Here is a 24,433-nt window from a genome sequence, read left to right on the forward strand (position 1 = left end):
ACTGGGAAGCTGTTGAGCAGGAAGGGTGCGGGGGAGTGGGCAGCCAGCACAGCTAGAAAACAGGGAGCCCAGAAGTGCTGGAGGTGGGGCTGAAAAACAATGAACAGCCCCCTGAGGAAGGACCTTGTATGACAAAAACAAGATTGTCTTGAGGGTAATGTGGAGCCATTGGGGGTTATTTTAGGCCCACTCTTTCTTAATTGATGTGCAATGATCCTCAGTGCAGTGCAGTCCCCTGAAGTCTAGTTTGATGAGTTTTGACAAATGTTTACCTCAACCACCTCCCACCCTCGCCACCACCATGGCTTTCCCTGGTGGCTCAGATGGTAAAGAATCTGCCGGCAATGCAGGAAACCTAGGTTTGATCCTTGTGTCGGGGTAGATCCCTTGGAGAAGGGAATGGCTGCCCACTCCAGTATTCTTGCCTGGAAAACCCATGGACAGAGGAGGCTCACGGGCTACAGTGCATGGGGCTGCACAGAATCAGACACGATTGAGCGATTAACACTTAACCCTCTACAACCATCACCTCTACATCAATATAGAACCCAACCCATCTAGAGGAAAACAGGAGAGCTCCATGATTATGCTCTGCTTTTCTCAGGCTTGCATTTGGAAAATCTTTTACTCATTTCTCGAGCCCCTCCTGGGTGCTGGGCCCTGTTTCAGCTGTAGAGAAGAGGGAGGGGGTGCTTTCTGGTGGGAAGATGCCTTTTGGGAAAAAGCAAAAGGCGACCATGGCATGCAGAGCCAGTTTCACTGGCGTGTGACCTATGCAGTCACCAGGGCCTCACACTGGGTTTAATACTCTGCTGTCACCATATTGAAATTCCTCATCATTTCTGACCAACGGGATCCATATTTTTATTTTGCACCAGATCCCCACAAGCAAGGCAGCTGGGCCTGGTGGTACAAAGGAAATGAAGGAGGAGGGGGGAGTCACAAGAGAGAGGATGTACCATCTCAAGAGGAATGAGGAAAGAGGCCTGACAGGTAAAGAATGAATATCACCCAAAGGATCCAACCTCCAAAGTTTTTCTCTATCTAGTGCAGGGGACTTCCCTGGTGGTCTAGTGGTTCAGACTCCATGCTTCCACTGCAGGGGGTGCAGGTTCAATCCCTGGTCAGGGAACTAAGATCTCACATGCCATGCAGTGTAGTCAAAAAACACAACAAAAAATCAAGATAAGTTCAGGGTAGTGAAGACATTTCATATCTGCTGCTATTCCTAGAAATCTACTCAGTGAACATATAGGGATATAGTGAAGTCGCTCAGTCGTGTCCGACTCTTTGTGACCCCATGGACTGCAGCCTGCCAGGCTCCTCTGTCCATGGGATTCTCCAGGCCAGAATACTAGAGTGGGTTGCCATTTCCTTCTCCAGGGGATCTTCCCAACCCAGGGATCGAACCTGGGTCTCCCGCATTGTAGACAGACGCTTAACATACATGGGCTCAATTAATTACAATGACTAACACATCTGACAAGCCAAATGTTAGCTCACAAGAACTGAGCATACTTATAAATATTAAGCACAGATACAAATAATTAACAATAAACTCACTGGCATTATTATCGTATAATTAATTAACTGTAAAAAAAAATCACACCTTAATCCAGAGTAAAATTTTTTTAAAAAAGGAAGCAAGATCTTTGGCCAATCTAGAAATGCAGGTGATGCAACGAAGAGAGATACTGTTTGGTAGCTTTTCATCTGCTCTCATGATGAATTTAATCAGACTTCCTTTGCCGATGTCAAAACCAAAATAAGTGCCTTGGTCCCCGTTTCTTCCTGCTGGGGCCAGATGTCTGATGGGAAGAGGCTGGCAGAGGGCTTCCAGGAGGCGTAATTACCAGAGGCTCGAGGAGCAATGCTGGCATCCCCCTTGGAAAAATCCATCTTTATCAGTCTCAGAACGACCTTTCATCTCGTCTCTGAAATTTGGAACAAAGAAAAGGTGAGCTGCAAGGAATCCAGTTGTCTCCTGGCAATTGGCTTTTCTTCCTGAAAGGAATTCTGGAGTTGGGCATTCAATCAAAAACCCCAAATTAAATACCTGGGCTGCAATATCACCAGTAAATATTTCCAAAGTGAGGAAATCTAGAAACAAACATTTTCCCCCGACTGACGTTGCCTTCCACACACTATGTGTGTGCGTGTGTGCTCAGTCATGTCCGACTCTTTGCCACCCCATGGATTACAGCCCACCAGGTACCTCTTTCCATGGGATTCTCCAGGCAAGAATACTGGAGCAGGTTGCCATTTCCTCCTCCAGGGGATCTTCCCGACCCAGGGATTGAACCCAAGTATCTAGCAACCCCTGCATTGGCAGGCAGATTCTTTACCACTGCATCGAAAAGGAAGCTTTTGCGATTATTCGAAAAACTTGATATCTAAAATCTCTATTTTTGGCCTAAATTATGTCAGTTTTTGCTGCTTTGGGTTTTCCAGTTCTCTGGAAGGTCCAGAAGTCCTTGTCTTCATTTGTCAATGCCTCCTTACCTTTGGTGGCCTTATGACTCACTGCAAATCACACTGGAAACGGAATATGGTCTCTCTTGCTCACTTTCTATTTACTTATTTCTGGCTGCACCGGGTCTTTATTGCTACGTATGAGCTTTCTCTAGTTGCAGCGAGTAAAGGGCTACTCTTTAGTCGAAGTGCACGGGCTTCTCATTTGACATGGTTTCTCTTGTTGAGGAGCACAGGCTCTAGGGAACGTGGGCTCAGCAGTTGTGACTCACAGACTTAGCTGCCCCTTGGCATGTGGGATCTTCCTGAACCAGGGATCAAACCCATGTCCCCAGCATTGGTGGGCAGATTATTAACCACTGGACCATGAAGCAAGTCTGCTCACTTCTTTTTACCTCCTAATCTGCCCCTACAAGGGAGCCCACTTTGATAATAAAGGCGGCTACCATTATTTTGTATTAACTACATGCAGGCTCTGTGATGAGAGCTTTGCCTGCATTATCTTATTTAATCCTCCTGATAGGAAATTGTGTTGGCTCTGCCTTCAGAATGTATTCAGAGCCCTGCCATTTCTCACCTCTATGCCACCACCTTGTCTCACCTGCATTACTGCAGAATGCACCTAACTGATCTGCCCGCTGCTGCCCCTGTCTCTCTGTGCTTTACTTTCAACAGAGCAGATTAAATGATGTTTTTGAGGTAGAAGTCATCTCAGGTCAAAAGCCTACAAGGGCTCCTTTTCTCTCTCAGAGTAAAATCCAAAGTCCTTCCCCCAAAGCCCACAAAATCAGCTGCTTCTGTTCTCCCCCAAATGCACACTGGGCCCGGCATACCAGTCAGTCTCCTCAACTTTCTGTGAATGTGAGAGAACATTCCTGCCTTGGGGCCTTTGCACACCTGTTCCTCTTCCTCCCAGTTACCCACATGACTTATCCTCTTTCTTCCTTCAAGTCTTTGTTCAAATGTCACCTTCTTAGGGAGGCTTATTCTGACCACACCATTTAAAATGCAGACCCTCCCTCAGCCCTCCTGGTCTATTTTTTCCTCATAAAATGTACCACCATCTAACTACCTCATAATTACTTTTAGTTATATTTATTTTTTGCCTCTCCCCACAAGACCAGGGACTGCTGGGTTTTGGTCAGTCAATGCTTGTATAGGTGTAGAATAAATGTTTGTTGAATAAGCCATGAAGTATGTCCTATAACCATATTATAGAGGAGAGAACTGGGGGACCCAGAAGGGTTAAGTGACTTTCCCAGGGTAAATAGTTAATGGCAAAGTCAGGACTTGAATCCAGGTCCTACTGTCCCAAAGCAACTTAACTACTATGGTTAGTTAATCCCAACTTGGTACTGATCCCAAGTTAAGCCCATCTTAAGATACACTGATAATTACAAGCTACCATTGAGCAAAAGCCCATTTCAAGATCCTGTTCACCTGGTCTGGTGTTTCAGCAATTCAAAGTTAATGCCATTGTGCTCAGTAATAGCCAGAACTATTGAATTTCCACAAGTGGTAACAGAAAGTGAAACTTTCATGGGAAATCCTGGGTTAACCATTTGTTTAATGTACTTTGAATAACAGTTCCCCAAATGCTCATGTGATAGCAATATTTGGAATATCCTAGAAGTGAGATCTTAGCAGATGGTTTTTAAAGCATAGATAAGGTAATTACATAGTAATTATCTTCATCTATGTACTTAACTGCCTAGACTCGGGGGACATGATAGAGAAACTTAGGAGAACTTAGGGGAAGTTTTTCCCATTCAAGCTATGTCCTCTATGGTCAAGGAAGCTCTATGAGATTTTAAAAGCAAATCTTAATAAGGTTAACCATCTCACCCCACAATTCCATTCCTGTGTATATACACAAAAGAGTAGAAAACAGGTGCTCAACAAAAATATGTATGGGAAATGTTCATAGTATTATTCATAATATCTAAAAGATAAAAACATCTAAAATGTGGATCAACTGATGAACACATGTGGTCTATCCATACAATGGATAAATGAATGGATAAAAATGAATGAAGTACTGATACAGGCTACAACATGGATGAACCTTGAAAACATCATGAACATGAAAACATCAGCTTTCTTTTTTTCCAAACATCATGTTACATGAAAGAAACCAGACACAAAAAGCCACATATGGTATGATTCCATTTGTATGAAATGTCTAGAATAGGCAAATCCATAGAGACAGGAAGCAGGTTAGTGGTTTAAGAGGGGTTGGGCAGAGGGGAGTGGAGAGTGACTGCTAATATGTATGAGGTTTCCTTTTTATAAATAATAAAAAATTATTTATTTGGCTGCATCACTTCTCAGTTGCAGCACATAGGATCTTCATTCCGTCATGTCGGATCTTTCATTGCAGCATGGGCTCTCTACTTGCAGCAGGAAAGCTTAGTTACCCCACGGGTATCTTAGTTTCCTGACAAGGGATGGAACCAGCATCCCCTGCATTTGAAGGCAGATTCTTAACCACTGGACCACCAGGGAAGTCCCTGAGGTTTCTTTTTGGAGTAATGAGAAAGTTCTGGAACCACACAGTGCTGGTGGTTGCGTAACACTGTGATGTACCCAATGCCACTGAATTGTATACTTGAAAATGGTTAAAATAGTACATTTTATGTTACATATCTTTTGCCATTGATTTTTAGAGTAAGTCTTTAAATTCTGGCCTCGGTAGCAGGACATTTTGGGTTGGTTCTGATTTGGCAGGCAGATAGCTAAGGTTGAAGTCTCTTTGGGACAACTATAAACTAAGAGGAGCTATGACCTGTCAGATTAGGCTATGTAACAGACTTACATCTGTGACTTGATTGGATGGTAAGTGCTGTGGAATTGAGGCTGATTCTCTGCACCCTCAGAAATGGTGGTGAGTACAATGTTATTCATACATGCCAGAAAGTCAACTCTTTATTTCCTTTATCATTGTCAAATTCATATACTCTCGTAAAAAATCTCAATAATATAGAAGGAACATTTTCCCTCTCATCTGCACTATTCCCACTTTCTGGGTTTAGCCACCACCATCTATAACCTGGTGTGTATCCCTTCATACCTTTTTCTACATGTACAAGCATCTGCATATAAATGGGCACATTTTTTTAAACCGAAACAAACTTATACTACACATACTGGTCTTCAGCTTTCTTTTTTTCCACTCAATACCATATCACAAAAATCTTTCCACATGAATACATATGGATTTATCTGTTTCTTAATGGGTACATAGCCTGGAATTGGAGAAGGCAATAGCAACCCACTCCAGTACTCTTGCCTGGCAAATCCCGTGGACTGAGGAGCCTGGTAGGCTGCAGTCCACGGGGTCACTAGGAGTCGGACACGACTGAGCGACTTCCCTTTCACTTTTCACTTTCATGCATTGGAGAAGGAAATGGCAACCCACTCCAGTGTTCTTGCCTGGAGAATCCCAGGGATGGCAGAGCCTGGTGGGCTGCCGTCTATGGGGTCGCACAGAGTCAGACACGACTGAAGCGACTTAGCAGCAGCAGCAGCAGCAGCCTGGAAATATCACCCTTTAATTGACCAGTCTCCTCTTGTCAGATAACTATATTACCTCCAGTTTTTCAAAGGAGGTTGTGAGGAACACCCTGTTTGTATATTCTTGCCTACTTATAGGAGTTTTTCAGTGGGAGAGATTCCTAGAAGTGAAATAGCTGGACTGAAGTCAGATCCTTTCTGTTCTGTGACTTTTCAAGAGCATGTTGATTTGGGACACAAATGTAATTGTCTGCGGTCTCAGGACATAAAGTCTAGAACTCAGAGCTTGTGATCAGGCTTTGCTCAACTTGGCATTCTATCCTGCATCTTGTAATCATAGCTATTTTCACTCATCTCATAGGCTCACTATCTCCAGATTGACTCCAGCAGAGGGAAAAGAAATCAGGTCCTTCTGTGCCATTCTTCAAACATTTAGAGGAAATTGATTTTCCACATGGGCTGTAGCCAAGCGAGGGATGCGCTGGCATAGAAGTCCTTGTGACAGGCTATTACAACCAGCACTTGCAACAATTAGACTCAGCCCAACTTGAGATATTTTATTAGTGAGTGTAATTCCTCATCAGGCTAATATTGCAGATTGCCAAAAGCAGCAGCAATCCTAAAATAGGATTTCCTTCATAATCCCTTTTAAAGGGAAGAACTTGTGGAGACTTGAACCGCCTAGAGAAAGAAAGCTTTTACTCTCTTGACTGAGGAAAGAAAGCAGTTGCTCCAGAGAGCTTGCCTTCTGTTTCTGCTCTTACCTCTTTAAGGTGCTTCCTCATGGCATTAGCTGGGAGGCTTTCACCTGCAAAGAACAGAAACACAGTCTCAAACTGGTCTTGCTAACAGAGTACATCTTCAATCTGGAAATCCCAAAGGAGGCAGGCTTGGGGTTGGTTGACTCAACATTTCAACAATGTCATCGCAAATACAGGTTCTTTCCCAAAGAGGTTAAGAACACTGGCTCTAGAGCGAGACTGGTAGTGGATCTCAAGTCCAGCTCTTAATAGCTGCGGGACCTTGGGCAAATTATTAACCTCTCTGAGCCACATTTTTCTCATCTGTTAAAAATTGGCTAGGAATAGTATGCTGACTCATAGTACTGTTGTCTGTGCTAAAGCAAGGGCAGGTAAACTTTATGAAGGACCAGGTAGTAAATATTTTAGGCTTCCCTCTTGGCAAGGTAGTTGGTAGTTTCTGCCCAACCACTCAACGCTGCTGTTATAGCATGAATGCAGTGGTAGACAACAGATAAATGAGTGGGCATGACTGTGGTCCAATGAAATTTTATTTATGGACACTGAAAGTTGAACTTTATGTAATTTCACATGTTGCAAAATACTGTTCTTTTGATTTTTTTTCTTTAACCATTAGAAAATATAAAAACCATTCTTAGGTTCACTGGCCATTAAAATAGCTGCAGCCGCCCCCCTAAGCTAAAGCCTATAATACATTTAGAATAGTACCTGTAAACCTCTAAATGCTCAAAAAGTGTTTGCTGCTATTATTGTTGTTATTATTAACACATCCAGCATAATTCTCTGGACCCCTCCCCTGTCCGTGTTGCCTTCATCCCCCATTTTGATAGCAAGATGGCGACCAGAGTTCAAGGTAGGGCATCCAGAGGAAAACGAAACACTCTCCTTTCCGGTCATAAATTGTTAGTAGCAAGGAGAGGTTTTCCCACACTCAAGGTCTCAGTTGCTAGAATGGGGTCATGTGGCCCCTACGGAACCAATCACTGGCAAGAAGAGGGACTATTCTTTGAACCAATCAGGTCCACCCCTGCAGCTGGGGGTGGGGTTACTTCGCCCTGAGTCACGTTCTGAATGGGGACAAGGCGAATGCCTGACCCCAACAGATCTTTTGTTAGGACAGAGCAAAGTAGGACATGGATACTGGGTAAGCAACCAGCACAGCCTACCCCACCCACTCTTTCAAATCCCCATGAATTTATGACAAGCAGAGGACCCGCTAATCTGGTTTATATATAACGTCTTATAACAAGAGCAAGTCTTTTAAAGATTTGAGCTGGAGAACATTGGCTCTACTGACCTTTAAGTCTTTTTAAATAGCTACTGTGGTCATAACTCATTGGATCATAAGCATTCCAAACAACTTTATGGCCTTTTTGAGTTTACTACACACCCTCCCTGTTAGATGCCTCATTTGACCTTCACAGTTCTCTGAGGCAAGGACTATGATCCTCATTCCGCAGGGAAGAGAAGTGACATGACCAAAGGCACATGACATGGTTAGGCCCTAATGCTAGACCTTGAACCCTGGTTTCTGGCCTCTAGAATCCCAACCATTTTTCACTCTACTTCCTGGAGCAAGGAGAGTTTTCCCCACCTTCAGGGTCTCAGTCCCTAGAATGGGGTCACGTGGCCCCCATGGAACCAATCACCAGCAAGAGGAGGGACTTGTCAGTGGCTATATCATGGAAAGCTGTGCTATGTGCTAAGTCACTTAAGTCATGTCTGACTCTTTGTGACCCTATGGACTGTAGCCCACCAGGCTCCTCTGTCCATAGGATTCTCCAGGCAAGGATATTGGAGTGGGTTGCCATCCCCTTCTCCAGGGGATCTTCCTGACCAGGGATTGAACCCCTGTCTCTTACATCTCCTGTATTGGCAGGAGGGTGGGTTCTTTACCATCCGGATCCCATCATGGGAAGGATTAGCGGCTAAGAAAGTATCCCTGATAAGGCAACCAGAGGGATTTTGCCAAGAGTCAACACAGCCCTAAAACATTTGCTTTGGGTAAAGACATTTAGGTATAATCCATGATTTTCTTTGGAATATCTGCAAGTTTAATATACTATGAAATCTCAGGAAATGATAAAATAATAGCAATAATTATTCTGATGGCATACAAATGTGCCCTTTTCTTTTTTAAAAAAAAGTATTTGTTTTTGTCTGTGCTGCTGCTTCATTGTTGCATGCAGGCTTTCTCTAGTTGTGGTGAGGGAGGCCTACTCTTGTTGTGGTGCAAGGGCTTCTCATTGTTTTGTGACCCCATGGACTGCAGCCCACCAGGCTCCTCTGTCCATGGAATTCTCCATACAAGAATACTGGAGTTGGTTGCCATTCCCTTCTCCAGTGGATCTTCCTAACCTGGGAATGGAACCTGGGTCTCCCACATTGCAGGCAGACTTTTTTACAGTCTGAGCCACCAGGGAAGCCTTTCTCTTGTGCAGAGCACGGGTATCAGGGCATGCGGGCTTTTAGTAGTTGTAATAGTTGAAGCTTGTGGGCTCCAGAGCATGGGCATAGTAGTTGTGGTGCACAGGCTCAGTTGCCCTGTGGCATGTGAGATTTTCCTGGATCAGGGATCAAACCAGTGTCCCTTGCATTTTCAAGGTGGATTCTTAACCATTGAATCACCAGGGAAGCCCAAATGTTCCTTTTTCTGATCTCAAAAGGGAAACATAATTGCCCAAGCGTCTCTTTATATTTAAATCATAATTGTAATATGTGCCTCCTTACATTTAAGCCCTATTTTTGGCTTACTAACTTTGCAAGATAAGAAAAGGGAATCTCATCCCCCACCTCCCAATTATAAAAAATGATTGAGTCAATTGAGTGTACCTAAGGAGTATTATGCAACCATTAGCTTTAGTGCTTATGAAAACTTTGCAATGCCTTGAGAACTCTGAAGATAGAGCATTAAGGGATAGAAACAGGACACAAAATTACATACAGATAAAGAGATCAGGACCATAGAAAAGATTGGCAATCAAGAAACCAAAGCGTTAACCCACTTGCTTCTGGGTTGTGAAGTCATGAGTGGTTTTTTCCCCCAGCTTCTGTATGTGTTTTTCCTACATTTTCCAGTCTGTCTCCAATACTCATTTTTATGATCAGAGAAAAACATAAAGTAAAAGCCAGAAGAAGACTGGGTTGTTATGCAGGCTAGGTTTCTTATTATATAGACAGGTTCAGGCAATAAAGGACTAAGTGAGGCAAACCAGGACTGTTTGCAGAGTGAAAGGATGAAAACCACAACTTGAAGGATGCTCATCCTCCAGGGGTAGGTGTGCAGCCTCTGCGCGGCTGGCTGATGAGGAAATGGACAGATTCCTCCAGCTATGGAGTCAGAAACTCACAAGCCATGTGGCTTCTAGCAAATGAACCACTCCGACCTTCAATTTCTTCATCTGTTACGTGAGAATAATAATGCCTAGTACATAGGATTGAAATGTTTTCAATTACATATTTTTATTGAGTTCTTAACCGTCGTAGGAGCTAATGATGCAATAGTGAGCAAAGAAACAAAGTCCTTGTTCTCCGCCGGCACATTCATTCTAGTGGAGGGTAAGGGTGAATATTGTCCTGGGGCAGACAATAGCTTAGCGCTTTATACCAGAGAGTGTTCTTATGTGTCTGGAGCTCGGTGCATAGATGGAAGCAGACAGGGAGAAGTAGACAGGGGACAAGCCTGGCAGGCTGGGGCCAGAAACTTTGATTTCATTCTAAATATAATGGGAAGCCACTTAAGGGTTTTTAGCCACAGACTAGCATGATCTGATTTAGAGTTTATGTCTTAAAAAGGCCACTCTCCTGCCATGTAGAGAATAGATTGTAAGATTGTGTGAGACGATCAATACACGAAAGCACTTAAGATTGGGTCTGGCACAAAGTAAGTGTCTTAATAAGTGGTAACTGTTTTTCATTATTATCATCATTATCATTATTATTACTACTCTTTTGTCTGCCTACAGCCGGCTCACGATTCCTGGACATTGAGCTTCACATGATATTGACAAAGCATTCTGATGAGCTGGTGAATCTTTCAGATTTGTTTTCCTGATGTTTTCACATCCTCAGAGAGGTGATGGTTAGAAGCCAAACACAAGCTGATACCTGTAAACTGAAGAAAAACAACACCACCACAGTGAACAGATTCTTGAATCCAATATTCTTTCATCCTTCAGGGGGACGCTCTGGTTATCCTGTAGCTCAGAGAAGACCCTGGGTCTTGATTACAGGTTTCAGTCCCCACCAAAGTCCTGACTGAGCACCATCTGTGTTGTGAAACCCAGCTTATGTGGGTATATTTGAGAAGACCTCGCCTCCTGCCAGCTCCTCCTTCCTCCAGACTTGGCTCAGAGAAGATTTTTCTCAGGGAAGCCTCCCCTGACCTGGCCACAGGCCCCCACCCCACACTAATGCTGACATCCCTATGCCCTTGGAACTTGGGCAGAGCCATAGGGTCCATCTAGTCAAAGCTTTGGTTTTTCCAGTAGTCATGTATGGATGTGAGAGTTGGACTATAAAGAAAGCTGAGCACCGAAGAATTGGTGCTTTTGAACTGTGGTGTTGGTGAAAACTCTTGAGAGTTTCTTGAACTGCAAGGAGATCCAATCAGTCCATCCTAAAGGAAATCAGTCCTGAATATTCATTGGAAGGACTGATGCTGAAGCTAAAACTCCAATACTTCAGCCACCTGATGCAAAGAACTGACCCATTGGAAAAGACCCTGATGCTGGGAAAGATTGAAGGCAGGAGGAGAAGGGGATGACAGAGGATGAAATGGTTGGATGGCATCACCAACTTGATGGACATGAGTTTGAGCAAGCTCCGGGAGTTGGTGATGGACAGGGAAGCCTGGCATGCTACAGTCCACAGGATTGCAAAGAGTCAGACATGATTGAGTGACTGAATTGAACTGAACGCATAGCATAACACTTACTGCCTTGATTAACACAAATGGCTTCACCTAGACTCTGAATTCCTAGAACCGTCCTGGTTAATACAATGGCCACCAGCCAACTGTGGCTATATAAATCTACATTGAAATGAATACAAATTAAAACAAAACCTTTAACATCCAGTTCCTCTCTTGCATTAGCTGCATGTCAGATCCTCAGTAGCCATGGACAGCACAGATAGCAAATATTTCTATGATTGCAGAAAGTCCTAAGGGACAGAACTGCCCTGAGGGGGTGGGGCCAGAGTCATGTGTTGTTTTCTTAGTTTAGAGCTAGCAGAGTGTTTAAGACACATACTTGAGACGTGGGCAGACATTAGTTCAAATCTCAGCTTCTAATCTTACTAGCTCTGTGATCTTGACCAAATTCATTTTCTCAACACAGGTGTCCCCTGCTTATCAGAAGTTTGCTTCACACCACTTCACTTTTACCATAGACCCACACCAGCACCCATCAGCACATCAGTAACCGAAAGAAATGTGAAGAGGATTTTCACTTTTACAGAAGAAAGGCTAAAAGCCAAAATAGCGTTCACTGTTTGTTTTGCTGTTTGGTTGTTCATAGAGGCAACATGTGCCCCCAAGCAGCAGCAGTGGCAGCTCCAATCTCAGCATCACGTCACCTCTGTGTTGAATTGTGAATTTGTGAGCAAGATGTGCATGTGTGCTCAGCCGCTCAGTTGTATCCAAGGCCCCTCTGTCCATGGGATTTCCCAGGCAAGAATACTGGAGTGGGTTGTCATTTCCTTCTCTGCAGGATCTTCCTGACCCAGGGATCGAACTTGAGTCTCTGTCATTGGCAGGTGGATTCTTTACTGATGAGCTCCCAGGGAAGTCCACGTGAACAAGATGTGTTGTTGTTCAGTCGCTCGGTCATGTCCGACTCTTTGTGACCCATGGACTGCAGCATGCCAGGCTTCTCTGTCCTTCACTATTTCCTGGAGTGTGCTCAAACTCATGTCCATTGAGTCAGTGATGCCATCCAACCATCTCATATTCTGTTGCTCCTTTCTCCTCCTGCCCTCAATCTTTCCCAGCATCAGGGTCTTTTCCAATGAGTTGGCTCTTCTCATCAAGTGGCCAATGTATGGGAGCTATGGCTTCAGCATCAGTCCTTCCAATGAGTATTCAGGGATGATTTCGTTTAGGATTGACTGGTTTGATTTCCTCGCCTGTTCAAGGGACTCTCGAGAATCTTCTCCAGCACCATAGTTTGAAAGCATCAGTTCTTCGGCGCTCAGCTTTCTTTATTGTCCAGCTCTCGCATCTGTACATGACTACTGGAAAAACCATAGCTTTGACTATACATACAGACCTTTGTCAGCAAAGTGATGTCTCTGCTTTTTGCTGAGCAAGATGTATCCTAAAGTAATCGCTTCTTTGCTTTAAACAATCTTGGCTTACAAAGTGTTGTAGGAACACTCTACTTTCAGATATTAGGAGAAACTGTTCCCACCCAATGGTCTGCTTGTGAAGCCTGCGTAAGTTAGTATATATGAAGGGTTGGCAGTAGAGCCTAACTCAGAGTCAGCCCCAAGCAAGTGTTAGCTACTATTATCATCACCTCCAGTAAAATAACCAGCACACAGAAGGCCCTGATCAGTCTTTACTGATCACCCGAACCAATGAATGAAAGAACCAGTGAATGAATGAACTTTAATTTGAGCTTTCATGAAAACAGACTACTCTCTTCTGAAACCAAATATATCACCATTAATAATAGCTTCTACTTATTTAGCACTGATTTCATACCAGGTGCTATACTGAATCCATTCCACACATTTCTCCCAAAGTCCCATGAGAAAGGAATTGTGATTAACCAACCACCTCCTTTAAGAGATGAAGAAACTGAGGTTCAGAGATCAGAAGCCAAAAGGTATAAGGCCAGCAAGACGAAAAGCTGTACCTCGCTGCCTCGGTGGAGATATTACCACATCTAGGCTACTGGCTGCCGGGATTGATTTTAGAAGCGATTCGACCTCACCTCTCTGGTTCTGCCCTTGTGGAGGAATGGGGTCTGCAGGAAGATGCAATGTTCCCACTCCTCCCTGACCCCTGGGGAGGGTTCTGGCTCCCCACCTGCAAGGCGACCTGCTCAGTTTTCTTTCCTGCTCCCAGAAAGACTTCTGACCCTGGTTGCTCAGATTTCTTTCTTTCCCCATCCATCCCCGGGTTGCCGGCCCACCCCCTCCCAGCCGCCCCACGCGCACCAGCGAGCAATGGCCAGGCCCGCAGACAAGGGCGTCTTTCTTCCAAAGGGTTCCCCCTCATCTCATAAATTCTCAGCCCCAGCCTGATTGGCTGTGACAAAAAAGGAGTAAGGCCCCCACTCCGGCTCCTCAGATACAAAGTGAGTTGTGTGCAGCTTTTGCCCACGTGAGGCCAATCACAGAGGCCCGTGCCTCTTAGAAATCCCAAAGGACAAAATACCAGCGGCCGACACAGCAACTGCCCGGTCACGGGATCAAAATTATCTCTGGCCACACAATGGACAGCAGATAGCCGGGAAAGCCAAGACAATGAAGAGGCACGTGAAGGAGACCTCCCTGGTCACTGCTAACCTGAAGGCTGGAAGGACGGTTAACTCTTTCCCGCCTGAACCTTTCAACTCCCAGACAAACCGAGACCTGTGTACAACTTGGGCTGGTGCCCAAACCTTGAGGGAATGGTACCCAATTCAAACCTTCCTGAGGATTCCTTTCACCACTTTTGAGAATTTGCCTTCCCTATGAAGCATGATTCCAATGTTTCCAATTTTTAGCACTAAAATTAGTCCAAATGTGCCTTCTAATTCTGTAGACACAACCCAGCTTGTGCAAATGTCCCTCTCTCCCATTTCTGGGTGAATTTTTGCATAGTACAGACTGCCAATTTTGTCGCGTGTTCTTGAGGGAAGATAGAAGTTGAAAATCAGCTAGCTGCTTACCGTGAAACAAATGCTGTGGAACGCAAAGTTCTGATTTAGAGAGAATGCTGCATGTAACACTCTCATGAAAAGAAAAACACAGACAAATGTCTTATATGGATCACTGCTGAACACAGCCACAGGAATATGAGCTGGAATTTATTGAATACTTACTATATATTAACACCTACTTACGCCCAGCAAGATTAAGTAACTTGCCCAAAGATGCAGCTAGACATTGACTGAGCTGAGATTGGAACCCAAATCTCTCTGTCTACAAAGGCTGAGTTCTAAACCACAGTGCTTAATAAATGGCAATCATTATTGTTACTGTCATAAAATACAACACATTATCTGTAGGAATACAAAGATTTTCCCAACATATAAGTGACAATATGGGAGACAAGATTGCACATTGTGATATTTTTAAAATAGATAAATGATAGATAAATGGAGAAGAGGAAAAATACTAGAACAATCTTTGCCAAAAGCTTGAGTGACTCTCATGATTTTTTGCTTTCTTTCCCCCCGTGGGTGTGCTTTCCTTTGCATTTCAAGTGTTCTTTGTGAAGCATCTATAACCTTTGCCATTAGGAAAGAAGTGTGTGTGTGTGTGTGTGTGTGTGTGTGTGTGTGTGTTTTAAAAGGCAGAGGGAACAGAGAAGATGGCAAAGTAGGCCAAAGAAGCTGGAATTGCAGTTATTTCAATCTTGCCCCAAATTGCGATTTGGGGAGTTCAAAGTTATCCCAAAATGATGAAGCAAAAGTCTTAAGCCATCTGCCCCCTAGACCAAGCGAAGCCAAGTGGCAGTGACAGTGAGAAAGCCCTTTAAACAATGACCGAGAAGAGGGTGTGCTGTGAGGGGAGGCGGAACCAGATGATAAAGTTCACCCAAGGAAAAAGAGAGGTGTTCTTCTTGATGGACTCTCCCTGCATTGTATTTGGTGCTTGGATTCAGTCAGCTCCAGCTTGACCAAGGAAGAACAGAGCAGGCAGGGGAAGGGGCAGAAAACCTTCAACCCGGCCCCCAAGACAAATCCCTAGGAGTCTGGCAGGAGGCAGCCTTGCCGATTCCAGGCCTATATTTTTCATTTCTTGTTTTAACAGTCATAAACGCCTTCCGATGCCAAAGCAGAACATGACTTTAATCCAGATAAAATAAAATTCCCAAACCCTGAAAACTATACAGAGATTTACAAGCCAATTTTGAAAAGCAAAAGCCTCAGTTCCAAGAGTGGCACATTCCACGTGGCCAGCACCGGGGGCTGTTCCATGGCCCGGCCCCTTGGGGATGAGGTCCCAGGGCTTGCTGCTCAGCCCCCGAAATCCACAGCCCCCTTGGCAAAGAGAATGCAGGCCGACTCGGCCCTCGACCTGGACTCTTCTCAGATTCCTGGGCTCTGGGGTCTCTTGGCTTTCAGGCGTCCTAATAGATTCCAGCTCCCCTCTCTCCACCTCCCCTCCACCCCCCAGCTGTTGCAGAAAACCACAGTCAACCTCTTCTTGCTCTCAGCTGCCAAGTTTCCTCTAAGTAAACACAGAATGTAGCAGTAGATCAGCTCAGTTGCATTCCCAGCACTGTAGGTTGGGTCAAGGCTGGCCTGGCACCAACCTCAAGAACCCAGGCTGGGGTGGGCTCTGGGGCAAGCATGGACTGCAAAGCCTCATTATGTGCAAATGCCTTAGGGACATGAACTCGGTTCATCCTACTGATCCTATGATGTGGGACCTTTGCATATTGTATTTCATCTCTTTGCCCCTCTAGGTCTGCTGGCCCCCCTTTACCTTTGCCCTGAACCCAGGAGGCTGACCGGGGTGGATGGCACCAGTCGGCTCCCATGCACTCTGGCCTCTGATTGGATTTGCACGAGAAGAAGAGGAAGAAAGGCAATGAACTGGGGCCAGTAATTCCACTCCCACTCCTCCAGACTTCTCCTTGCTGTGTGGGTATAGGCTGGCTCCTTTGGGTGATTCTCTCCATACAGCTCCCCTTTCCAGGTTCTGGAATTAACCCTTCTCCTTGCTCCTATAGACCCAAGACAGGAATAGCGCCTCCCTCTGCTATCCCCAGGTATTGCACTCTGCCTTGGTCTCCCCAAATCCTGCCCACAACTGTGCGAATAATCTATTAGTATTAAACTCACCTCAGATTACTCCATTTCAGTGTGCCCTCTGCTTCCTGCCAGACTGCTGACCAGTGCGATTGCGTCACTTCTCGTTTACAGAAGAGGAAACTGGAGCTTGGAGAAGTTAAGTCACTTGCCCAGGGGCAATTATCTGGGGTTTGAATTTGGATCAGCCTGAATCCAGAGTCCAAGCTCTTCACCTCCTCACTACTATATAAAAACTAAAATGAAATTAGCTTTCGCTCGGTGCCTGCTGCGTGCCATGCAGGGTGCTGAGCCCCTCATGCCTTTGTTTCACAGACTCTGTGGACAACACTACTTACTATTCCCATTTCACAGATAAGAAAACTGAAGCTATGAAATGCTCACTCAGCATAAATAATTTTAGATTCATCCACACTGCTGTGTATCAGTACTTCATCCTTCCTTATTGTTGAGTAGTATTCTCTCGTATGGACATACCATAATTCATTTATTCAGGTGTTTCTTTGATTGCTTATTTCCTTCCTTCTTTATTCCCTCCTGTCTATCTATCTGTCTACCTATCATATAATATTTATCTAACTATCTATTCACTTCCTTTAGAAGTGAGCCTATTTGTAAGGATATTCATCACAGCATTTATATTTAATAGTGAAAGCACTTATAATGACCTCCTTATCTGTCTGATAGGGAAATGACTGAATGAAGTTTCATAAGACCTTGGAACCTCATTGGAGGAGCACCAGATACAGACTCCTGAGCCCACTTACTGTAATCGCCAGAAGGGCTATGTCACTCCTGGTACCTGGCCACCTTTCAGCTGTGCCTTGCCACAGTTCCTGATTGGCTGGAGAGAGCCATTCCCTGACACCGGGCTGCTGCTGCTGCTGCTAAGTCGCTTCAGTCGTGTCTGACTCTGTGCGACCCCATAGACGGCAGCCCACTAGGCTCCCCTGTCCCTGGGATTCTCCAGGCAAGAATACTGGAGTGGGTTGCCATTTCCTTCTCCAATGCATGAAAGTGAAAAGCGAAAGTGAAATCAGTCAGTCGAGTCCGACTCTTAGCAACCCCATGGACTGCAGCCTACCAGGCTCCTCCGTCCATGGGATTTTCCAGGCAAGAGTACTGGAGTGGGGACATCGGGCTAGCATGCCCAAAGTGCCACTTCTTGTTTCTTTGCTTTGTGTACATCTATCCATCCATCTATCCATCCATGTGTTTATCTCTCCATCCATCCCTGCATGTGTGCAGGCTAAGTCACTCAGTCGTGTCCAGCTCTTTGCTACCCCATGGACTGTAGGCTGCCAGGCTCCTCTGTCTAAGGGATTCTGAAGGCAAGAATACTGGAGTGGGTTGCTATACCCTCCTCCAGGGGATCTTCCCAACCCAGGAATCCAACCAGTGTCTCTCACATCTACCTCCACTGGCAGGCGGGTTCTTTACCACTAGTGCCACCCGAGAAGCCCTCATCCACCCTTATCTATCATCTATTATCTATTTCTTTACATATATTTTCCTCCTTTTCCTTTAACCGTCCTTTATCCATCCATTGATAGCCATGAGGTCAACAAGTGTTAATGTCCTCCTGTAACTGGAAGAAGATACCGATTACTTAATAGTAAATGTGACCATCTAGTAAGAACCTATTTAGTTACCAGGCACCACATGAAGAAATTAAAAAGTGCTGCACACGGCCTGACACATATAAGTGTCATGGAAAAAAGCATTTTATTGAATTCCTTCCTTTGTTGGTGGTTGTAATTACAGATCTTTGCTACTGCTTCAATAAAACCTCATTCATTCATGACAGTATGTATGAAGGGCAGGTTAAGAGATCCGTCTGCATTAAAGGGCCTGTTTAGAATCCTTAAACAAAATGAACTTTTCTTTCTTTTCAGTACAGAGGAGCATTTGACAAAGAAAGAGTTCCCAAGTAGTATTACTTCCCAGCTGCTCTAATCAACATTTAAAACTCATCTGGATTTGGCAGGAATTTCTTTGGGTAAGACGAGGTGCTAAAAGCCTTAAAACAGTTTATTCCTTTAAAGACATGAGACACTCTTTACACAACCTTCTTTACACGGTTACACTGGTAAAGTTTTCTTCACAGGTAGAGCAAAGGTAAACTGCAGCTTAGGCCAGGCTGACTTATAACAAATTCCATTATTAGCACAGTTCAAATTAATGAGATTTTCCTTTACTTCGGTTTCAAAAGAGGCTCAAAGCCACTTAGTAACTTGAGACCTCTTGTGAATCTCATTACTAGAAGAGTTTTTAAAACACAGTTTGGTCTTTGGTTACCATAGGAAATTGCAAAGACCCAATGACTGTGTTTCATTCTGGATCCAAGTTTTATGCCGGATGATTCATTTAAGCTCTGATGACTTTTTAATTTAAAAAATTCCCCATTAATGCTCAAAAAAAAAATCTATTAGCACACGGTGAACACATGAGAGGGATACTGTCTTGAGTTCTATGCCAAAAAAATTAAAAATTTTTTTAAAATTTAAAAAATTGTGAGGGTGAAAAGTAAACAAAACTTTCCAACTTTACAATATTTATCTTTAAGCCCTTAGTAGCCACAGATGCAAAAGTCTTTCTTCATGTTTTTAAGTCAGGCAACCTCCTAAATTAAGTTGGACTTGTCCCAAGGACCAAATCAGAAAATTAATTCACAAGCTAGGGCCCTCCAGAAGGTTTTTTCCCTTTCATTTTGTTTAGTCACTTTTATAGTCTTTTCCTTCTTCGAAGTAATTTGGATTTGATTGCTTCTTCGTGAAATTCTAATGTCAAGACTGTGTCTAATTCTGTTTTATGAAGAAATCTGGAAACTATACAAAGGAATGAATTGAGATGCAGAGTCAAATAAAATCTGTAATGTGATAACTCTATCAACCCTGCCTGGAAAGAGACTGTATTTCAATTAGATCTCGAGACATGTTCTTACATAAACTGACAGCATCGGATTGACAGCGTTCATCTTCCCAGAGAACACAATTTACAAGGACAGAATGGTGAATTCGGTTCCATATTCCAAAGGTACGTCAGAGTGCTTGCCCACCCCAGCCTGAATAGAGGTGTGATTTCACAGACAAGTTCCCTTTCAGCATAAAATAAAAATGGCAAACATATGAAAAATTCCCATCAGCACCAAAAAAAAAGAGGTATTTAAAATCTAAAGTAATAATAATAATAATACTTAGCATTTAAACAGTGCTTTACATCTTCAAAGCACTCCATAAACAGTGGTTCCAATTCTCCAGGCGATCAATGGTCTTTGATGTGGAGAAGAACTCCATGCACAGTGGGGGAGATAAAGCTACAACCACAAGAACTGAGCCCAATTAACTAATTGTAACACTTTCATTTCTTCCCCCCTTTCAATTTCGTTTTATTTTTTTCCCAACTATCTTTTGTTGTTCTCATTTAAAGCCCTCACAGGGTCACCTACGCAGGCCTGCTGGCATTAACCAGGCTCCCATCCAAACTCATCTGCAAGACCCAGGCTGCATTCTTTTCCCCAATTCACAGTGAAATCAGAAAAAAAAAAACCAAGTCCAACCAGATTACAATTAGATTGATTTTATTCTCCACATTTGCCTTTCCAATTTTTCAATGGGGAAAAATGTCCTTTTATTTATGACACCATAGGAGGTGGTACTATGTTTTATAGATAGGTTTGTTTCAGTCTTGATTTTGTTGTTGTTGTCGTCGTCTTTGCTTAGCCAAACAAGGAGCTAGCAGTCTTGCGTGGATCTCTACCATTCTTTCTGGAGCGTGTACCCACATGTGAAATCCAAAAATCTGGGAAGCCCTGATCTTGATGACCCTGAGACCTCCAGCAACATAGATTTAACACATTTATCCCAAGTGACCATCCTCAGTGTAGGTGAGGCTGTGGCAAAGCGTGCAATCTCCAGAAGCAGGCTATCTCCTCCACTCTCGGCAAAAGTGTAAATTGGCATAACCTTTTTGCAGGATCTATGAAAGTTGTGATCTTTTGTAAACTTTGACTCAGCAATTCTACTTCTAGGAATTTGTTTTAGTGGAAAACTCACACACAAGTTTGCAAAGAAATGTAGCCTTGTCTTGAAGTGAAAAACCTGGAGGGTACCAAGGACTCACAGGAAGAGGACTGGCCGGAGACATGTGAGACACAGCCAGGGAGCACCATTCATGGTGTTGCCCCGGTGGGTTAATGATGTGGTTCCACGTGTCCTCAGGTGGAGGAGGTCTGCAGGCTTGGGGTTCTTTCATCCTCCACACATTTCTCAAGCACCTCCTAAGTGCCAGGCACTGCTCTAGGCAGAGGATACAGGAGTAATGGAAGGAGACAATGTCCTTGGCCTCATGGAGCTTACAAAAAAGCAAGGAACGTGGAAGAGCCACTTTGAAAAATAGTCTGGCATTTTCTTGTAAAGTTATATATAGTTCAACATCCCACTCCTGAGTATTTATTTACCCAAGAGAAACGAAAACTTATGTTCACCCTAAAACTTGTGTGTGACTGTTTATAGTGACTTTATTTGTAGTCACCCCCCAAATGGAAACAACCCTATGTCCTTCAACTGATGCGAGGTTAAACAAAACATGTACAGCTATACAATGGAATATCATATACCAATAAAATATAAGGAGAGGCTAATTCATGCAACAAAATGGATTATGTTTAGTGGAGGGCCACATACTCTGTATTTTCATTTATATGACATTCTGGCAAAGGTAAAATTTAGGGACAGACAACAGTTTAGTCATTGCCAGGAGCAAAGCATGAAGGAAGGGGTTGAATACAAAGGGGCACAAGCGAATTTCAGAGGATGTTAGAACTGTATTAAGTCTTTAAAAAAAATCACTTATGAATAAGTTCATTTGGCTGCAGCGGGTCTTGTGGCACTCGAAATTTTTAGTTGAGGCATGTAAACTCTTAGCTGCAGCATGTGGGATCTATTTCCTTGACCAGGGATAGAACCCGGGCCCCCTGCATTGGGAGCTCGGAGTCTTAGCCACTGGACCACCAGGGAAGTCCCTGTGTTAAGTCTTTATTGTGGTGATGCTTACACAAATGATGATGTTTTGTTGAGAATCCTAAGAATGCTACACTAAGACCAGTGAATTTTACTATATGTAAGTCATACCTCAGTAAACCTGATTAAGGGGGAAAACTGAAGTGCAAAAGGTGCATACAATAGGATCCCATCTTTGTAAGTAATAATAAGAATAATGTTAGAATATGCTTTGGGAAAAAAATCTAGATGAATATCCATCATGCCAAATTATTAACATAAGTTATCTGGGTTGTGGAAAGGGGTATTTCATTTTCTAAATTACACATATCTTTGATGTTTGAATATTTTATAGGGCAAGTGTTACTTGCAAAATTACAGGGAGAATCAAATTGTGATACAAAATTTAGTCCTCCATACCGGCCAGGCTACTGCGGGGAGGCACAGAACTCACCTGAGAGGCTCAGGCACATCACGTGACCCTAATCTTGGCTCTGGAGGGCAGTTGTCCACTCAGGGTGTTAAAGATATAGTGTGACTTCGCAGAGCCTGAGAAGCCTGGGGGACACCCTCCTCTTTGGCTTGGGACCCCGTTCCAGGCGAGGAATGGCTGCTGTCCCCTCTAAGCTGCTCCTGGGGGGAGATGGCCCTTCAGCAGTTCCCATGGGACTAAGTTTTCTGAATGGAGGTGGAATGAGGCTCAGGGCTGGCATGACCCTCGTCTTCCGGTCGTGGAGAAGAACTGTCCGTGGCCCAAGGTGGTTTAACACCTCTGATGGTAACAGCCATTTGTTGACACTTGCTCTGTGCCAGACAGGGACCAAACACTTACCACTTAATGTTATTTTGTAATTCATTTAACAAACATTTAAATGTTTAACAAACAATGTTCTAGGCACTTGGGATATGGCAGTGAACAAAGAAGAGGAGAAAAGAGCCCTTGTATTCTATCACCTGATGTTCTAATAGTGGGAGGGGGAGACAGGCAAAGATATATGAAAGTGAATATATGTCAGGGGGTTTTAGATGCTAAGAGAAAACTGAACAGAGTGAGGGGTGCCAGAGGGGGGGATGAGGTACCCCATCTTAGGTACAGAGGCCTGAAAGGATCTTGTCACTATGGGGACCACTGAGCTGAGGAGTGGAAAGGCCCGCAAGGGCCAGGGCCCTGCGGTTGCATCTGTGAGAAGAACCCCAGGGAGATCACAGGCCCGTGGCCGAGTGTGTGCAGGGACGCCAGGGCACGCAGGGCCCTGCAGGTGGTGAAGGAGCATTTGGCTTTTACCTTGAATGAGGTGGGAGTCTCGGAAGCGTTTGGAGAGAGGAATGACCTTGATCTGACTTAGGTTTAGTTAGACTCCTTCCAACTGCTGTGTGGGAGAGAGAACACAGTGAGGGTGGGGTGAAGGAGTGAGAACAGAGAGGCCAGGGGCTTAGACTTGGTGGTGGCACATTCTGGATATTTTTATCTCATTCTTCATTTTTCCCATCTGCAAAATGGGATGATAATGGTGTCTCTTTCACAGGAGGATTAAACAAGCTCATGATGTTAAGTACCTGGCCCTGTGCCTTGGACAGGGGATGTGCTCAGTACATACGTCCATGTTTGTTGTTATTATTAATTACCAACTCTTCCAGCGAGGCCAGGATAATTATGCCCACATTATGGATGAGAAGACTGAGGCTCAGAGGGCAGATGGCTGGTGAGTGGCAGAGCTGTGTTTCTCCAGACCCCCTTGGAACATTTTTGGGGAGGCACACCAGGCTGATGAAGAAGACAAGAAGCCTAGATAAGAGGCAGAGGGTGTCTAAGCATGGGGAAGTCTTCTTACCTCATCTGAGTACAGAAGGCAGCAGTGGCCAAGCTTCAGATCCTGTCTGGCTCCTCTAAGCTGTGTGACCTCGGACGAGTCACTTCACCTCTCTGAGCCTCAGCTGTGTCACTTATAAAATGGAGACTGGGATAAAACCTACCTCAAGATAGTTGTGGCAAGCAGATATCTGGCATAAAATGAGCTCCATAAACACATCTGGAAGATAGCACCCTCCTGAAAAGGTGGTACAGTAAGGAGAGTTGTAACTGAGTAAATGGCTGGTTTTTCTGGCTGTACCACACAGCTCTGCTAGGGAGAAGAAAGCCTGTCTTCCACTGTGATTTTGGGAAGTGGCTGATTAGATTATAATGAACTGGCTCATCGGGGTGCACATGCTGTGTAAACAGTGACCTCTTCATAAAACCACAAATACAGAACCATGCAAAATATGCTTTGAGTTAATGCATGGTGAACATGAAATAAAGTCCGCTCGTTGGAAAATCATTTTAAGGGTCTTTTTTCTTTTTTTAAGTGAAGGGAATATTTACTGAGGCATTTTTGGTAGAATAAAGAAGGGGCTTCTATGTTCAGCAACCGTTGTGAAACGCCAGTAGCAAATCCCCATAACACAACTCGCTAACATTTACAGAAGCTGTTGTGATTAAGTGGGAACCAAGCTACCAAAAAATCTACAACAAGAAGTCAGCAAAGTAAGATCAAGAGACTATAAAGTAAACAATATATAGAGAATGAAATGTAATTTATTTCCTTGGGGAAGCGATCTATACCGACAGCAGCAACAGAGCAACTCTAGATGTATTCCATTTCCATCCTCGACAGACTATTGCAGTCAGCACATTTGAAAATTGAGAAATTGTGTGCGCAATTAAAAAAAAAAAAAC

General features: G+C 44.0%; 1 long non-coding RNA gene across 2 annotated transcripts; it reads right to left on the reverse strand.

Annotated features, from left to right (window-relative positions):
• Positions 1-1,559: 1,559 nt before the first annotated feature.
• Positions 1,560-16,813, reverse strand: LOC105602892 (uncharacterized). 2 transcript variants are annotated; one of them, XR_001021712.5, is made up of 3 exons: positions 16,751-16,813; positions 6,750-6,793; positions 1,560-1,934 (listed from the first exon to the last, which is right to left on the reverse strand). It is a non-coding gene; the product is annotated as an uncharacterized LOC105602892 (long non-coding RNA). The 2 variants fall into 2 exon arrangements; XR_006056694.2 differs by lacking the exon at positions 16,751-16,813 and having other exon boundaries at positions 6,750-10,714.
• Positions 16,814-24,433: the final 7,620 nt, after the last annotated feature.

The sequence above is a fragment of the Ovis aries genome, chromosome 17 (genome assembly GCF_016772045.2).
Source record: "Ovis aries strain OAR_USU_Benz2616 breed Rambouillet chromosome 17, ARS-UI_Ramb_v3.0, whole genome shotgun sequence".
Taxonomy (NCBI): Eukaryota; Metazoa; Chordata; class Mammalia; order Artiodactyla; family Bovidae; genus Ovis; species Ovis aries.